Raw genomic sequence first — 18,418 nt, 5'->3', positions numbered from 1 at the left:
GGGCAAAAAGTATACCCCAGAGGAAAAATAAGGGTGCCTGTCGAATACAACGGCAAGAAAATATGGAAATTGTATCTCTACATACTGCCAAATGGTGGACCACCGTTATTGGGACGTGAATGGATCAGGAAGATAAACTTAGATTGGCACGCCATTCATGCAATGACGATGGACGGTAAAAAAGATGAAGACGTCACTCCTGGACGATTGTCAACAATCTTAGCTAACGCCAAAGAGGTATTTCAACAAGAACTGGGCACGCTTAAAGGCGTAACCGCCTCGATAAAAATAGAAGAGAATGCAGTTCCCAAGTTTTTCAAAGCAAGACCGATACCATATTTGCCAGGAATGGGCTGCCTGAACAGATTTACTCTGACAATGGACCACAGTTTGTGTCTGAAGAGTTTCGGAGGTTCTTAAAGAACAATGGTGTTAAGCATTACACATCTGCCCCATATCATCCAGCCACTAATGGATTGGCCGAGAGGTTTGTCCAAACATTCAAGAAAGCTATCAAGGCAATGTGTAATGAAGATATACCCCTACAACACAAGGTGGACAACTTCTTGTTTGCCTACCGGAATGCGACACATGCGGTTACCAACCAAACTCCAGCCATGATCTTCAATCGAAGACTACGATGCCGCTTGGATTTGGTTAAGCCAAACGTCCGAAGAGATGTGGAGAACAGGCAGTTTCAGAATATGAATGAAAGGCCGACCAGGAGTTTTAAGATAGGTCAACCAGTTTTGGCCCGGGACTACCGCACTGAGAAATGGCAGCCAGGAACGATTTGTACACGGCAAGGACCTCTCATGTATACCGTGGACATTGGAGAGAGCATTGTAAGGCGCCATGCTGACCAGATTCTAGAGTCACTGGAAAACGTCAACTCCACACCACGATCTAATACACCTGGCAATGAAATCGACGTACCAATTGCAGCACCGGTGATATTGGAAGCAGATGAACCAAACAACGACATTGATCCCGACTCAACATTGCCAGAAGAACCTGATACCCCAAGGAAGCGTTATCCAGACAGAATCAGGAAGCCTCCTCAAAGACTGAACTTATAATTGCTTAAACTTAACCAATGTATCTAGCAACCGTAATTGTGATTGTAATTAGTTATCATTTAGTTGTTAAATGAATGTTATGTACTGTTTATCTAAAAGGGGAGGAATTGTTGTGTATGTACCTTTAAGAGAATAACTGGTCTCAGACTGCAGTACCGGCAGTGACCACCCCTGGATAAAAGGCGCTAGTGAGCCTCTGTTGTTTTCAGTTTCACTATTGACTTCCATCAGTAAAGACTTGTTTTGTTCAACTCCTGCTGTCCGTGTCTCAATCATTCATGGACATAATACTTACTATTGTGTTAATCTCTTTTACCAGCAATGCTACCCCACCTCCTTTTCCTTTTTGCCTGTCTTTCCTGAATATTGAATACCTCTGGATGTTGAATTCCCAGCCTTGGTCACCCTGGAGCCATGTCTCTGTAATCCCAATTATATGATATCCGTTTACATCTATTTGTGCAGCTAATTCATCCACCTTATTACGAATGTTCTTCGCATTAAGACACAAAGCCTTCAGGCTTTTTTTTAACACTCTTAGACCTTTTAGAATTATTATTTACTGTGGCCATGTTTGATTTACACCCTTGATTTCGCTGACTGCCACTTTTGCTTTTCTCCTTCCTGTCTTTTGCTTCTATCCTTGCTTCCCTTTCCTCTGTCTCCCTGCACAGGTTCCCAACCCCTGCCATTTTAGTTTAAACCCTCCCCAACAACACTAGCAAACACTCCCCCTAGTGATTGAGGTATAATTGTCAGCCATTCAATATGGACATCAATGACCAAGAATATATTGGCTGTAATTATTCAAAGAGTGCTCTATTTATCATGTCTTTTAGAGGAATGATCGATTGTTAGTCAGTAAGTTGATGCACCTCCTTTGAACCAACACTGCTTCACCAATTCTTGATTAAATACTCAACCTGCACCATATGCATTTTGTAGCCTCTAAGCACTTTCACATTCAAAGTAGCACTTTCCACTGTGAAGCAGGTGAACTCTGCTTTTGGTGATTCAGACCCAATTTCCCAAAAGCACAGATTGGAGGCACAGGACAGTAGTTTTTTATATTAACCCTCTGATACGCAACCAACAGCATAGAGGACAGTAAAGGAAGAGCGGCACTTGGAGGTCACAACTTAGTCTCTGCTTGAGCATTGCTCTCATGAGCCTCAACAGCAGTGTAAACAGCTGTGGCCCAGTTGGTAGCACACTCCTCTTTTTGAGTCAAAAGGTTGTGTGTTCAAATCCCACTCCATAAATTTGAGCATAGAATCTATGCTGATACTCCAGTGCAGTACTGAGGGAATGCTGCACTGTCAGAGGTGCTGTCATTTGGATAAGTCTGCCCTCTCGGGTGGAAAGATCCCATGGCATTTTTTGAAGAAGAGTAGGGGAGTTCTCCCTGGTGTCCTGGCCAATATTTATCCTTCAACCAACATTGCTGTTTTGGGGGCCTTGCTGTGCACAAAATTGACTCACGTTTCCTACATTACAACAGTAAATATATTTCAAAAGTACTGTAAAGTGCTTTGGGACATACTTCGGTTGTGAAAGGCGCTATATAAATGTTAGTCTTTCATTCTTTCTATATTCTAAAAGTGCCTATATTTAGACAACTTTTCAGAGTAGGCCCCCCTCTGTTTGTTTATATATCTATATAGTTGATGAGTTGAATTAGGCCATGGGGAGAATTTTTAAAATCTGCATTGACGTGTTGAGATTTAATTTGGGTGAATTATAAAAGGAACAGTAATCTTGGCAACTGACTTAATTATCTAGCATGATTGCTATGTGATGCCATGTAAAAGGAGACATCAAAGTTCTAAAAGCAGACAGTAATACTGTATCGTGAGAAGCACAGTGGCTTTCATCTCCTACACCTCAAAGTACAGTGTTGACGCCTTTAGGCAGGGTTGATCCATGTGTCCCTCAGGAAAGACGGCCAAAACTATGAAAAATTGTCATGGGTAAAAGTATTTGAGAAAGGCTAAATGAGCACATTAAAGCTTAATTCATGTTAAAAGGATTAAATTTAGACTGTAGAGCTGGTTGATGAAAGAAATACCAACTTAATAGACACTTAAGAATCCTGGTCGCAATTTCACCTGCCAAGATGTAACAATTGATTGCCATGGGCTGCTTGACTAAACGGTACTTAAGCTACACTTTTAGTATCAGACATGTTGGATTCAACAGACTGTCATACATACATACATTTGTTCATTTGAATTTGTACTAAAGATTAATCAGATCCAGCACGGCCTAATAAGCTGAAAGTGCCTCTACCTACTGTGGGAGTGTCCAAGCTGTTTGTCTTTGTTTTGCACACCATGGAGCCTGTGGGCAATAAAAATTAGTGTTGCCATTAATTTGCATATCCTGAAAAAAGATAATGTTATGGGCATGTGAGTGACATGGACATTTTCTCTCATGAGTACATGCATGCCATAATGATGATGTGGATGTGCATTATTCCTTCAAATGAAGTGTCCTTGAAGACATGTTTGAGTGTTTTGAGGAGGTTCTCCTACACCAAAGGGGGGGCGGGCGGGCACTGGCACTGATTGTCTCTGCCATTTCCCACCAAACAGCCTGCATCACCCTCTTATAGGGCTTCCTCAGTACCAGCAGTCTGCCTCTGCTGGCTCCCCCTTCCAACTCCAGAGATTCATGAGAATCTGGGGCCCTTGAAGCTACTGATATCACCCCTCGCCACCCCAGCCGAGGATGCTGGTGGTGTTGCTGCTTTTTTCATTTGCTGCTGCTCTTATTTGTAATGCTCTGCTTTAACTGGCTGCACCCAGTGGTAGTAAGCCTATCGGGAGCAGTATTACTGTTTCAAATCTACTGCAATGGCTTCTCTTCCTACCCCCCCCCCCCCCCCCCCCCATACCATTACCTCTGGAGTCCCCCAAGGATCCTTGGCCCTACCTATTTCTCATCTACATGCTGCCCCTTGGCGATATCATCAGAAGACACAATGTTGGGTTCCATCTGTGCATTGACAATATGCAGCTCTACCTCACCATTACCAATTTCAACCCCTCACCAGTCGCTTGTCCAACATCCAGTCCTAGATGGGCCGAAATTTCCTCCAATTAAACATTGGGAAGACTGAAGCCATTGTCTTCGACCCAGGCAACGAACTTTTTCCTGACCACTGTCTCAGGCTGAACCAGACTGTTAACAACCTCGGTGTCCTATTTGACCCTGAGTGGCGCTTCCGACCTCATATCCTCTCATCACAAAGACTGCCTACTTCTACCTCCGTAATATTGCTCGTCTGCGTCCTTGCCTCCGCTCATCTGCTGCTGAGATCCTGCTGCTGAGATCCTGCTGCGGAGATCCTGCTCCATGCCTTTGTTAACTCCAGATACGACTACTCCAATGCTCTCCTGGCTGGTCGCCAATTTTCCATCTTCCATAAACTTAAGCTCATCAAAAACTCTTCTGCCCTTATCTTAACGTGTATTAAGACCTGTTCATCCATCACTCCTGAGCCCATTGCCTTACATTGGCTCCCGGTCCACCAATACCTCGACTCGGACTCATGTACAGATCATTCCAAGGCCCTCCCTATATCTCTAACCTCCTCCAGCCTTACAACGCTCCAAGAACTCCTCGTTTCTCCAGCTCTAGCCTCTTCTGCATTCCCCACTTCCTTCGCCCCACCATTGGTGGCCGTGCCTTCAGCCATCTCGGCCCTAAGCTCTGGAATTCCCTCCCCAAACCTCTTCGCCTCTCCACCTCCCTCTTATTTAAGACACTGCTTAAAATTGATCTCTTTGACCAAGCGTGTGGTCACCTGTCCTAATGTTTTCTTTGGCTCCGTGCCAATTTGTCTGAGTGTTTTGGGACATTTTACTATATTAAAGGCGCTATATAAATGCAAGTTTTTGTTGGCATATTGAATGAGGGCCCCAGGCAAAAACTACAGTGGGTTAGCGGCAGATTCACATTGGCAGGTGGTAATTCCGCTGTTTTTAAAAATTTGTTTATGGGATGTGGGTGTCGCTGGCAAGGCCAGCATTTATTGCCCATCCCTAATTGCCCTTGCGAAGGTGGTGGTGAGCTGCCTTCCTGAACCGCTGCAGTCCGTGTGGTGAAGGTACTCCCCACAGTGCTGTTAGGTAGGGAGTTCCAGGATTTTGACCCAGCGACGATGAAGGATCGGCGATATACTGCTAAGTCAGGATGGTGTGTGACTTCAGGGGAACTTGGAGGTGGTGCTGTTCCCATGCACCTGCTGCCCTTGTTCTTCTAGGTGGTAGAGGTCGCGGGTTTGGGAGGTGCTGCTGAAGAAGCCTTGGCGAGTTGCTGCCGTGCATCTTGTAGATGGTACACACTGCAGCCACAGTCTGCCGGTGGTGGAGGGAGTGGATGTTTAAGGTGGTGGCTGGGGTGCCAATCAAGAGGGCTGCTTTGTCCTGGGTGGTGTCGAGCTTCTTGAGTGTTGTTGTAGCTGCACTCATCCAGGCAAGTGGAGAGTATTCCATCACACTCCTGACTTGTGTCTTTGTTGATGCTGGAAAGGCTTTGGGGAGTCAGGAGGTGAGACACTCGTCTCTGACCTGCTCTTGTTGCCACAGTATTTATGTGGCTGGTCCAGTTAAGTTTCTGGTCAATGGTGACCCCCCTCAGGATGTTGATGGTGGGGGATTTGGCGGTGGTAATGCCATTGAATGTCATGGGGCGGTGGTTAGACTCTCGCTTGTTGGAGATGGTCATTGCCTGGCATGTGTGTGGCGCATTTGTTAACCTACTTATCAGCCCAAGCCTGAACGTCGTTCAGGTCTTGCTGCATGCGGGCATGGACTGCTTCATTATCTGAGGAGTTGTGAATGGCACTTAACATTGTGCAGTCATCAGCGAACATCCTCATGTCTGACCTTATGTTGGAGGGAAGGTCATTGATGAAGCAGCTGAAGATGGTTGGGCCTAGGACACTGCCCTTAGGAACTCCTACAGTGATGTCCTGGGGCTGTGATGATTGACCTTCAACAACCACAACCATCTTCACTGGCTGGAGTCAAACCTAGCACAAAGGGCGTGTTCCCCCCCCACCCCCCCCCCCCCCCCCCCCCCCCCCCCACCGATTCCCATTGACTTCAGTTTTATTTGGGCTACTTCATGCTACACTCTGTCAAATGCTGCCTTGATGTCTAGGGCAGTCACTCTCAACTCACCTCTGGAATTCAGCTCCTTTGTCCATGTTCGGACCAAGGCTGTAATGAGGTCAGGAGCAGAGTGGTCTTGGCGGAGCCCAAACTGGGCATCAGTGAGCAGGTTATTGGTGAGTAAGTGCCGCTTGATAACACTGTCGATGACACCTTCCATCACTTGCTGATGTTTGAGAATAGACTGATGAGGCGGTAATTGGCCGGATTGGGTTTGTCTTGCTTTTTGTGGACAGGACATACCTGGGCAGTTGTCCACATTGTCAGATTGATGCCAGTGTTGTAGTTGTAGTGGAACAGCTTGGCTAGAGGTGCGGCTAGTTCTGGGGCACAAGTCTTCAACATGACAGCCGGGATGTTGTTGGGGCCCATAACCTTTGCTGTATCCAGTGCGCTCAGCCATTTCTTGATATCACGTGGCGTGAATTGAATTGGCTGAAGACTGGCTTCTGTGATGTTGGGGACCTCCAGAGTAGGCTGATCTGGATCATCCTCTTGGCACTTCTGGCTGAAGATGGTTCCAGACGCTTCAGCCTTGTCCTTTGCACTCACGTGCTGGGCTTCATCATTGAGGATGGGGATATTCATGGAACCTCCTCCTCCCGCTAGTTGTTTAATGGTCCACCACCATTCACGACTGGATGTGGCAGGACTGCAGAGCTTTGATCTGATCCGTTGATTGTGGAATCACTTAGCCCTGTCTGTAGCAAATCCAAGCGGCATCGTAGTCTTCGATTGAAGAACATCATGGCTGGAGTTTGGTTGGTAACCGCATGTGTCGCATTCCGGTAGGCAAACCAGAAGTTATCCACCTTGTGCTGTAGGGGGATATCTTCATTACACATTGCCTTGATAGCCTTCTTGAATGCTTGAACGAACCTCTCAGCCAATCCATTAGTGGCTGGATGATATGGGGCGGATGTGTAATGCTTAACACCATTGTTCTTTAAGAACCTCCGGAACTCTTCAGACACAAACTGTGGTCCATTGTCGGAGCAAATCTGTTCAGGCAGCCCATTCCTGGCGAATATGGTTCGTAAGACTGTGATCGTTTTTTCTGTGGTGGTTGAGGACATTTTTATTACCTCTGGCCACTTTGAATGTGCATCCACCGCAATTAAAAACATCGAGTCCATAAATGGACCAGCAAAATCAATGTGCACCCTTTGCCATGGAGATGAGGGCCACTCCCATGGATGTAGAGGGGCTTGTGGTGGGGCGTTTTGGACCTTCTGGCATCCTGTACAGCTCTTGGTCATCTCTTCGATTTCTCTATCGATTCTCGGCCACCACACAAACGCTCTGGCTAAGTTCTTCATTTTCACCCCTCCCAGATGACCCTCATGAAGCTCATTGAGCACTCTATCCTTCAATTTGGGTGGAATTACTACTCTGGATCCACACATCAAGGTTCCTCTGCACACTGACAGCTGTTCTCTTCTCGGCGAGAATGCTGGCAGCAGTGGTTCGCCATGTGCTGGCCATCCCTTCACCGTTAAATCATAGACCCAGGAGAGTGTCGGGTCATTTCGTGTTTCCTTTTCTATGTTTGCATTCGTCACAGGGAGACATTCGACTATGGTCGAGTGGAATATCTCCACTGGATCCACTGCAAGTTCTTCCACCGTCGGCAGCGGTAGGCACGACAATCCATCAGCATTCCCATGCTGTTTAGTTCCTTTGTACTCTATGTTGTTGTATCCGTGTGTTAATGGAGACACGGAATGCAGGAGTTGGTTTCACAGGTGTTTACTGAACAAAGTCTGGAGGTGAACTAACAGATACAAGACACTATACAGGCTTATATAGCCCGAGTGGTCATTACCGGCATTACAGTACACAGGGGGCTCTTAAAGGCACATACACCACAATTCCTCCCCTTTTAGACAACCAGTACATAACATTTTAAGTAATCATTAATTAACATGTTACAAGAACAATAATCTACACATTTGCTGCAGTTAATCAAGTATAAGTCAGTCTCTCTGGAGGCTTCCTGACTCGGTCTGGATAATGCCTCGGTGGTGTAGTAGTTTTTGGTGGTGTAGAAGGTTCTTTTGGCAAGGTCGATTCGGCTTGAATGCCAGTGTCGGGTTCATCTGGTTCCAGTATCACCGGATCGGAGGTAGACACTATGGGTATCTCTGCTTCCTCATTAGGCGTATAGAGTTGTGGTGTAGGTTGTCCCTTTTCGGATGATTCTATGATCTGGTCAGCATGGCGCCTTATTATGCTTTCTCCAATGTCTACGGTATACATCAGTGGTCCTAGTCGTGTACAAATAGTTCCAGGCTGCCATTTCTCGGTACGGTAGTCCCGGGCCAAAACTTGTTGACCTATCTGGAAGGTTCTAGTTGGCCTTTCATTCATGCCTTGAAATTGCCGGTTCTCCACGTCCCTTCTGATGTTTGGCTTGATCAAATCCAGCCGGCATCTTAGGCTCCTATTGAAGAACATCATGGCGGGAGTTTGGTTTGTAACCACATGTGTTGCATTCCTGTATGCAAACAAGAAGTTATCTACCTTATGCTGTAGATTTATGTCTTCATTACCCATGGTCTTTATGGCCTTCTTGAAGGTCTGGACAAACCTTTCAGCCAATCCATTGGTGGCGGGATGGTATGGGGCGGACGTGTAGTGCTTAACCCCATTGTTTTTTAAGAACTTCCTGAATTCTTCGGACACAAATTGCGGTCCATTATCAGAACAGATCTGTTCAGGCAGCCCATTCCTGGCAAATATGGTCCTTAATACTATGATGGTTTTTTCCGTGGTGGTGGAGGATATCTTTATTACCTCCGGCCACTTGGAGTGTGCATCAACCGCGATTAAGAACATTGAGTCCATAAATGGACCAGCAAAGTCGATGTGTACCCTTTGCCATGGAGATGAGGGCCACTCCCATGGATGTAGAGGGGCTTGTGGTGGGGCGTTTTGGACCTTCTGGCATCCTAAGCAGCTCTTGGTCATTTCTTCGATGTCTCCATCGATACCTGGCCACCACACAAACGCTGTGGCTAGGTTCTTCATTTTCACTCCACCCAGATGCCCCTCGTGAAGCTCCTTTAGCACTTTATCCTGGAGTTTGGGTGGAATCACCACTCTGGATCCACGCATCAAGGTTCCGCGGCACACTGACAGCTGTTCTCTTCTTTGCGAGAATGCTGGCAACAGTGGTTCGCCATGTGCTGGCCATCCCTTCACCGTTAAATCGTAGACTCGTGAGAGAGTCGGGTCATTTCTCGTTTCCTTTTCAATGGTAGAATTTGTTACTGGTAGACATTCCACTATGGTTGAGTGGAACATCTCCACTGGATCCACTGTAGGTGCCTCTTCTACCGTTGGCAACGGTAGGCGCGATAAACCGTCAGCATTCCCATGCTGTTTTGATCCTTTGTATTCTATGTCATATTGGTGTGCCCCTAGGAAAAGGGACCACCTCTGTAGCCTTTGCGCTGTCATAATGGGAACACCCTTTTTAGGGTTGAATATGGAGACGAGGGGTTGATGGTCAGTCAACAAGGTAAATTTTTGTCCGTGTAGGTAATGGTTGAATTTCTTCACTCCCCATACCAGGCTGAGTGCTTCCCTGTCGATCTGGGCATAGTTACGCTCAGCTGAGTTCAATGAGCGTGACGCAAAAGCTATCGGCCGCTCCGAACCATCAGGGAATCTATGCGATAATACCGCTCCTACGCCGTAAGGGGATGCCATCGCACGCCAGTCTGATTGGCAGTGATGGGTTGTAATGAGCCAACACTTCCTTGGACGTGATCAAGCCTTTGCATTTATGGAAGGCACGTTTACAGTCTTCGCTCCATTTCCAAATTACTCCCGTTTGTAGCAGTGCGTTAAGAGGGTGTAGAAGAGTTGACAAGTTCGGTAAAAATTTATGATAGTAATTTATCAATCCCAGGAACGACCTTAATTGTGAGACATTTTCAGGTGCTGGGGCTTTTATGACCGCTTCAATTTTTTCAGGTGACTTATGCAACCCTTCCTTATTAATTATGTGGCCACAATATGATATTTGTTTCTGGAAAAATTCGCACTTGGGGCGATTTGCTTGTAGGCCTCGTTCTCTCAGCCTAGTGAGCACCTGCTCCAAATTGGCAAGGTGCTCGTTGTCGTTTTCTCCTGTTATAAGGATGTCGTCTAGGTAGCATTGAGTCCCCAGGATCCCTTGGAGGACTTGCTCCATAGCTCTTTGCCAGATAGCTGGAGCTGATGCTACTCCGAAAACAAGTCGATTGTACTGGTACAGGCCTTTGTGTGTATTTATCGTGAGATACTTTTTAGAGGCCTCTTCAACCTCCATCTGTAGATATGCCTGTGCCAAGTCAATTTTGGTGAAACGTTTCCCTCCGGATAGTGAGGCGAAAATATCTTCTATCCTCAGAAGAGGATACTGTACCGTGTGAAGGACCGGGTTTACAGTCACCTTGAAGTCACCACAGATGCGAATTTTTCTCTGTTCCTCAGATTTATCATTATTCAACGTTTTCTTCATGACTGGGACGGTGGGTGTTGCCCACTCGCTCCAATCTATCTTGGATAATACACCTGCCTTTTCCAAATTCTCCAGCTCTGCCTCGACTGCTGGACGAATTGCGTATGGCACCGGTCTTGCCTTAAAAAACTTGGGAATTGTCACATCTTCCACTTTTATTGAGGCGGTGACGCCTTTCAAGGTTCCTAGTTCCTGTTGAAACACTTCCTTGGCGTTGGCCAAGATGTCTTTTAATCGTTCAGGTATGACGTCATCATCATTTTTTTTCTTACTGGTCACCGTCAGTGCCTGAATGGAGTGCCAGTCTAAACGTATCTTCCTGATCCATTCACGTCCCAACAGCGGTGGACCACCATCTTGCAGAACGTATAAATACAACTTCTGTATTTCCTTACCGTTGTATACAACAGGCACCCTTATTTTCCCTTTGGGATATACTTTCTGCCCCGTATATGTTTTCAAGATAATGGATGTGTCTTTCAAAGGTATATGCGGAAATAGCCGCTCGTAATCCCGTCGACTTATGACGGTCAGAGCTGATCCTGTATCTAGCTCCATTTTAACTGGGGACCCCGCTATCGTGAGGGTAACCCAAATGGTCTGGTAATCTTCTTTGGCAATTACATTATGTAATTTGAGACAGCTTCGTCTCTTGTTTCCGGAGTCGCTATCGCTCTTCTGGTCTTCGGAGCTACTGTCCGTCATCATTTGTACCTTTCTGTACTTTTCCTTATTGATTTTTTTCCTGTCCGTGGATTTTTTGTTTCCAGATCGGCATACACGTGCAATGCGTCCAATCTTTCCGCATTGCCTGCATGCTTTGTCCTTGAACCAGCAGTCCCTCTGGTCATGGGTGGATCTGCCGCAGCGATAACATCTCTCTCAACCCTGTGTCATTTCATGGGTGCCGAAGTCCTGTGGCTTTTGCTGTATCTCTGCAGCTCCTCTTGCGGCTGCTTCGTATGATACAGCCACACTGAGCCTTGTCCAGTGTAAAATCTTTCTCAGAAAGTAGCCTTTTCTGTGTTCCTTCACTTAGGAGACCGCAGACGAACTTGTCTCATAGAGAATCTGCCAGTCCTGCCCTGAATTGGCAGTGCTTTGACAGTTTCCTTAATTCGGTGAGGTAATCAGCGTTACTTTCATTCTTGTGCTGATGCCTCCTGAAGAATTTGAATCGTTCCGCTATCAGCAGCGGTGTTGGGTTTAAGTGCTCCTGTAGGATATCAACAATTTCCTTAAAATTCTTGTCCTTCGGTTTGGCTGGAGTGATTAAGTTTCGTAACAGCCCGTATGTCCTTGCGCCCATTAGATTTAGAAGTACTGATGCCTTTTTATCATCCTCTATTTCATTTGCTGTGCAATTTACCTCCTCTTTCCACATATGTGGTCCAATCCTCTATATCGCTATCGAAAGCAGTAATATTGCCAGTCTTGGGCATCCTGAAAAAAAATGGCGCCTCCCGCGCTTTCCTTTCTTCCCCGCAGAAAAAAAATGGCACTTTCCCGCCACTGCCGCTGCTGACAACGCTGTTCTCCGCGGTTTTTATTTACATAGGTATTTTTAATAGATGGAGACTCGTTCCCGCCGGACTCTCTGGGACTTTTCCCTCCCTCTGCTTGGTCCGAACGCAGACCTGCTTTGCCGCGCCGGCCGTCTCCCGAGTGCTCCACCCTCTCTCTCTGTTTGCCTCCGCCTTCGCTGCTAGGCCCCGCTGCAGAGCCAGCCGATGGAGCCCCAGCCCGCCGCCCAGGAAGGATTATTGCAGTACCTGCCACCAGCTCGGCTAGCTGGTGAAACCACGGTTTTTTTCTTTCTTTTTTTTCTTGTTTTTCTTTGACTTTCGTCTGAGGAATCGATGTCCTTGAGGTGCTGCCGAATTGCAGGTAAGTCCGTTTCCAATTCGTCCCCACTGTTGTATCCGTGTGTTAATGGAGACACGGAATGCAGGAGTTGGTTTCACAGGTGTTTACTGAACAAAGTCTGGAGGTGAACCAACAGATACAAGACACTATACAGGCTTATATAGCCCGAGTTGTCATTACCGGCATTACAGTACACAGGGGGCTCTTAAAGGCACATACACCACAGATGTCATACTTGTGTGCCCCTAGGAAAAGGGACCACCTCTGTAGCCGTTGTGCTGCCATGATCGGTACGCCCTTCTGAGGGTTGAAAATGGAGACGAGGTTGATGATCAGTAAGTAGAGTAAATTTCTGACCGTGCAGGTAGTGATTAAACTTCTTCACCCCCCACACCAGGGTGAGGGCCTCTCTGTCAATCTGGGCGTAGTTACGCTCGGCTGAAGTTAACGAGCATGACTCAAAAGCTATCGGCCTCTCTGAACCATCAAGGAATTTATGTGACGGTACCGCCCCAATGCCGTAGGGAGACGCATCATACGCCAGTCTTATCGGTAGTGATGGGTTGTAGTGAGCCAATACTTCTCTTGAAGTGATTAGGTCCTTACTCTTCTGAAAGGCCCGCTTACATTCATCGCTCCATTTCCATGCTACTCCCGTTTGTAGTAGGGCGTTCAGTGGGTGCAGAATTGTGGACAAATTCGGCAAAAACTTATGGTAGTAATTCACTAATCCGAGGAATGACCTCAGTTGCGACACATTTTCAGGCGCTGGAGCCTTAACTGCCGCTTCAATTTTGGCAGGGGACTTATGTAACCCCTCTTCATCAATCACGTGGCCACAATACGATATCTGTTTCTTAAAAAACTCGCACTTGGGGCGATTGGCCCGTAGCCCATGTTCCCGTAGTCTAGTGAGCACCTGCTCTAGGTTGGCAAGGTGTTCACTGTCATCTTCACCTGTCTCACTAGGATGTCGTCCAAGTAACTGAGTCCCCGGAATCCCTTGCAGGACTTGTTCCATCGCTCTTTGCCATATCGCCGGAGCTGATGCTACTCCGAATACCAGTCGATTATACTGGTAAAGACCTTTGTGAGTGTTTATCGTGAGATACTTCCTAGAGGATTGTTCAACCTCCATCTGCAAATGTTCTTGTGCTAGGTCAATTTTTGTAAAACGCTTCCCTCCAGATAGTGAGGCGAAGATATCTTCTATCCTTAGAAGAGGATATTGTACTGTGTGAAGGACTGGGTTCACCGTCACCTTGAAGTCCCCACAGATGCAAACCTTCCTTGGCTCCTCAGACTTATTGTTTAACGTTTTCTTCATGACAGGAACGATGGGTGTCGCCCACTCGCTCCAGTCTACCTTAGATAACACGCCTACATTCTCCAGCTCTGCCTCGACAGCTGGGCGAATTGCATATGGTACCGGTCTTGCTTTGAAAAACTTGGGAATTGCATTCTCTCCTATTTTTATCGAGGCGGTTACGCCTTTAAGCGTGCGCAGTTCTTGTTGCAATACCTCTTTGGTGTTAGCTAAGATTGTTGACAATCGTCCAGGAGTGACGTCGTCATCCTTTTTACCAGCCACCGTCAGTGCCTGAATGGAGTGCCAGTCTAAACTTATCTTTCTGATCCATTCACGTCCCAATAACGGTGGTCCACCATCTTGCAGTATGTACAGATACAATTTCTGTATTTCCTTGCCGTTGTATTCGACAGGCACCCTTATTTTTCCTCTGGGGTATACATTTTGCCCCGTATACGTCTTCAAGTCAATGGATGTCTCTTTCAAGGGTATGTGTGAGAATAGCCGCTCGTAGTCTCGTCGATTCATGATGGTTAGAGCTGATCCTGTATCCAATTCCATTTTGACTTGGGACCCTGCTATCGTGAGGGTGACCCAAATGGTTCGGTGATCCTCTTTTTTGCAATTACGTTGTGAAGTTTGAGACAGCTTAGTCTCTTGTTCCCGGATTCACTATCGCTCATCTGGTCTTCGGAACTACTGTCCGTCATCTTTTGTAATTTCCTGTACGGTTCCTTAGTAGCCTTTTTGTTGTCGTCGGTCTTCTTCCCAGATCTGCAAACTCGTGCAATGTGTCCCATCTTTCCGCATTGCCTGCATATTTTGTCCTTGGACCAGCAGTCCTTCTGGTCATGGGTTGTTCTGCCGCAGCGATAACATTTTGCAAATCCCCGTGTCATTTCGTGGGTGCCGTATTCCTGTGGCTTTTGCTGTATTTCCGCAGCTCCCCTTGCTGCTGCTTCGTACGATACTGCCACGCTGAAAGCCTTATCTAGCGTCAGCTCTTTCTCTGAGAGTAACCTCTTGGTTCCTTCACGCAGGAGTCCACAGACAAATTTGTCCCGTAAGGTATCTGCCAGTCCTGCTCCGAACTGGCAGTGCTTTGATAGCTTGCGTAGTTCCGTAAGGTAATCAGCATTGCTCTCATCTTTATGCTGATTTCTCCTGTGGAATTTAAATCTTTCTGCTATCGGCAGCGGTGTAGGATTTAGGTGTTCCTGTGGGATAGCAACAATTTCGTTAAAACTCTTCGCCTTAGGTTTGGCTGGAGTAATCAGGTTCCGCAAAAGGCCGTACGTTCTTGCGCCCATTAAGTTTAGCAGTACCGATGCCTTTTTCTCATCGGCTACTTCGTTTTCCTCGCAATATACCTCGACTCTTTCCACATACATGGTCCAGTCTTATTGCATTATCGAAGGCAGTGATATTGCCAGTCTTCGGCATCTTGGAAATCTAAGATGGCGCCTCCCACGCTTTGCCGCCTCCTCCGCTGTTGCTGGCGTTTTATGCCTTGATGGCGACGCCCTATGGTCTTCGCGCACTTCCCCCCCGCGCTGCTACTAACGCCGCTCTCCGCGGTTCCCGTGGCAAACTGCGGTTCCCGTGGCAAACTGCAGCTCCTCGCGGCTTTCTGCGCGTTTAATTTTTATTATTTCACTGTCGTCGGAACAACCCTGCGGGACACTTGTCTCCCTCTTCTCGGGTCTGTACGCTGCCCGGCTTCGTAGCACCGGCCGCGCCCTCTGTGCTCCACCCTCTCTCTCTCTCTCCTCTTCCCAACAACGCTGCTTGGCCCCGTTGCAAAGCCACCCGCTCGAGCTCTGTACCGCCGCAGCCCAGGAAGGATCAGTGTACTACCTGCCACCAGCCCGATTAGCTGAAGCACCATCGACCGGATAACCAAGCCCCGCTCTCGACAGCCTGTCCTGCAAATCTTCAACTCCGCTGACTCAGAGGTGGATGCCCACGGTCGACGCCCGTTTCTTCTGTTTCTTTCTTCCTTCTGGCCTCGACCTCTGATAACTTCGCTTCAGGGATGGATCCCCATGAGGTGGTGCATACTGTAGGTAAGTTCGTATCTGCTCGTCGCCTGTATTATGTCCGTGTATAATTGAGACATGGACTGCAGGAGTTGGTTATATCAGGTCTTTACTGAATGGAGGCAACCTGGAACCACTATGCAAATGTTACTACACAGGCTTATATACAGGGGTGGTCACTACTGGTACTGCAGTATACAGGGGCTGCAGAATATAGTTCCTTCTGCAAAGTACATACACTACAATGTGCACATTTAAAGAAGGATCCTGCTGGTTTCTGGTGGGTGTCTTTCCCACCTGCTTAGAAGAGCAGTTTAAAATCTAAACCTGTGGGAAAACAGCGGGACCTCGGCTGGGAATTCCTACAGGCAATTTTAACTGCTCGCCCACCCAGCTTCTGCCGGTTGAGCGGGGTTAAAATCACCTCTTAAGACTTTTTATAATTCAAACACTAAAGATTTCAAAGCTTCTATTCACTAGATCATTTCAATTTTCTTTAATGCATAACAGCTGAGTTGAAACTTTATGACCCTTTTCTTGGCTGTTTTTTCTGGTTTATTTATTCTCTTTGGCAGGTCTATGCTCATCGACTCTTTCAGCGTTGTACAAATGCTGCTATACCTGTAAAGAAAGGGGTCCCCTTGTACTGTAGGTTTGATACTAGTTATTAACTGAAGCAACAGGTTGTGTCAGCAAGTCTTCACCTTATGTAATCTTGATGGCTGTTGCTTAATACTCTCTCATGTAATGTCCTGGTTCGTGGTAACAAAGGAAAGGAACAAAAAAAAAATTAAGCCTTTTTTGCCCATGCAGTAATATCTTCAATAACCATATTTAAAAATTGAAGATCTTAGAAAATTGGGAAAGGAAATACTGGAATTCTTGGAAACACATTTCCATGAACCCTAAGTCTTGGGCATCTGCTGTAATAAAATGACATGTTTGAATGTCATCTTAAAAAGGGGCACTTGCTGTAAGTGACCTTTTTATTGCCCCTAACATATCCCCCCTCCCCTCTCCCGAAAGCATCGATTCAAGCAGTCACATTTCCACAAGCGGCGACAATCCTGGGTTACCTCGCCCAAGTGGCCATTCCTCATTTGAGTATAGAGAATGAGTGTCAGCAGGCTATTTTACTGTGGGAGCATCTCGATGTCATCCTCCCCTGACGTCCATAACCGTGCACTTTGTAGCGCAGATCACTGGATAGTAATCGGAGCAGGAACCCTGCTCTTGTTTTCTCTCGCGAGCCCAGCGATGTTGAAGCTAGTTATAGCATCTCCACAGCCATACTGGCTGAGATTTGCTCACTCAGCTTGGTATGGCTCAGTCCCAAATACTGTTCTCGGCACAGAATTTCCAATTGAGCCAATGGAAAATCTCGTTACTGCACCTTTTAAAACTCAAAAGACTAGCAATGAATTTGGATTGATGTTTAATTTAAGCATACTATTTCAGTTGGTGTACTGAATATTTTCTCTCTGCAGTGAGGGCTGACTGATTATATCGGAATTGCTGGACCTGTCCAGTACCAGACAACTGAATTAATGGACTCAATTTAAATGGCATGGTTGCTGAAGGAAGCCTGGGTTAGTAACTATTTGACATTAATTCAACTTTATTACACTGGTATTCAGAAGTTGCTGCCAGCTTGTTCTCTTGGTGTTACCGGCACTCTGTTATACAAAAATATTCAAACAATTCAAATATTGTACAGGTTAATCATTAATAAATCTTTGTGACTTGAACTTTTATAAAGGAGATACAGATGATGGGATTCTGTATTTATAAAAGATGACGTTTACTTTGAGGTACATATTATGGGTCAGTTGTACAAAATATATAGGCTTCAACCATAGCTAGCTTATATTTGTCAAATATTTTTCACCCAAGTGGATGGGTGTAATTTATTTCAAATAATTCATTTTCAGATTTGCAATTAATATTGTGGCAGTAGTTTGCTTTAGTCTGAAATTTCTCGGATTCCTGCATTCATGAGATATTTGTGCACGTGCATAACTATATTGCTTGTTATTCGAGGTGAAATTTAACATTAAAAGGAAAGAGATTATCTGTGCAAAAAGCTGCTTTCTGGGTAAGATACTGTATCTCACTTTACTGAAATTAGACCTATAGGTAAAAGTATATATTTCAGGTACAGCAATGGTACATTTCAGCAGGGTTTTTTTTGGGCCATTACCAAACCATTTATAAACCTCCATGCCTTTGTGCATTTTCTCTCCCCATGCTGAGATTCCAATCATATTATAAATGACTAACTTCATAGTTGGAAAGATGCCATAGTTCCAACACAAGTTTGTTCTCGGTACAGTACTTTGCAATATTCTTGGAAGACTGGGTGGAGTGGGGGTGGTGGAATGTGTGCAGAACTCTTAACATTGTCCAATGCATGCATAGATATATATTTTAATAAG

At 46.1% G+C, this 18,418-nt stretch overlaps 1 protein-coding gene across 5 annotated transcripts in view; it reads left to right on the top strand.

Annotated features, from left to right (window-relative positions):
* Positions 1 to 18,418, top strand: part of LOC147122054 (guanine nucleotide-binding protein G(I)/G(S)/G(O) subunit gamma-12-like) — a 186,909-nt gene that overhangs the window by 87,429 nt on the left and 81,062 nt on the right. The window contains exon 4 of one of the 5 annotated variants that reach the window (XM_085982748.1): positions 17,471 to 17,572. The exons of the other annotated variants lie outside the window; for them this stretch is intronic. The gene's annotated coding sequence lies outside the window, so the exon portion shown is untranslated. The remainder of the gene's footprint in view (positions 1 to 17,470; positions 17,573 to 18,418) is intronic. 5 annotated transcript variants of the gene reach the window in all.

Source organism: Somniosus microcephalus, chromosome 3, assembly GCF_052327205.1.
Source record: "Somniosus microcephalus isolate GS21.2 chromosome 3, FLI_Smic_1.0, whole genome shotgun sequence".
NCBI lineage: Eukaryota > Metazoa > Chordata > Chondrichthyes > Squaliformes > Somniosidae > Somniosus > Somniosus microcephalus.
This window is presented reverse-complemented; position numbering and strand designations above follow the sequence as displayed.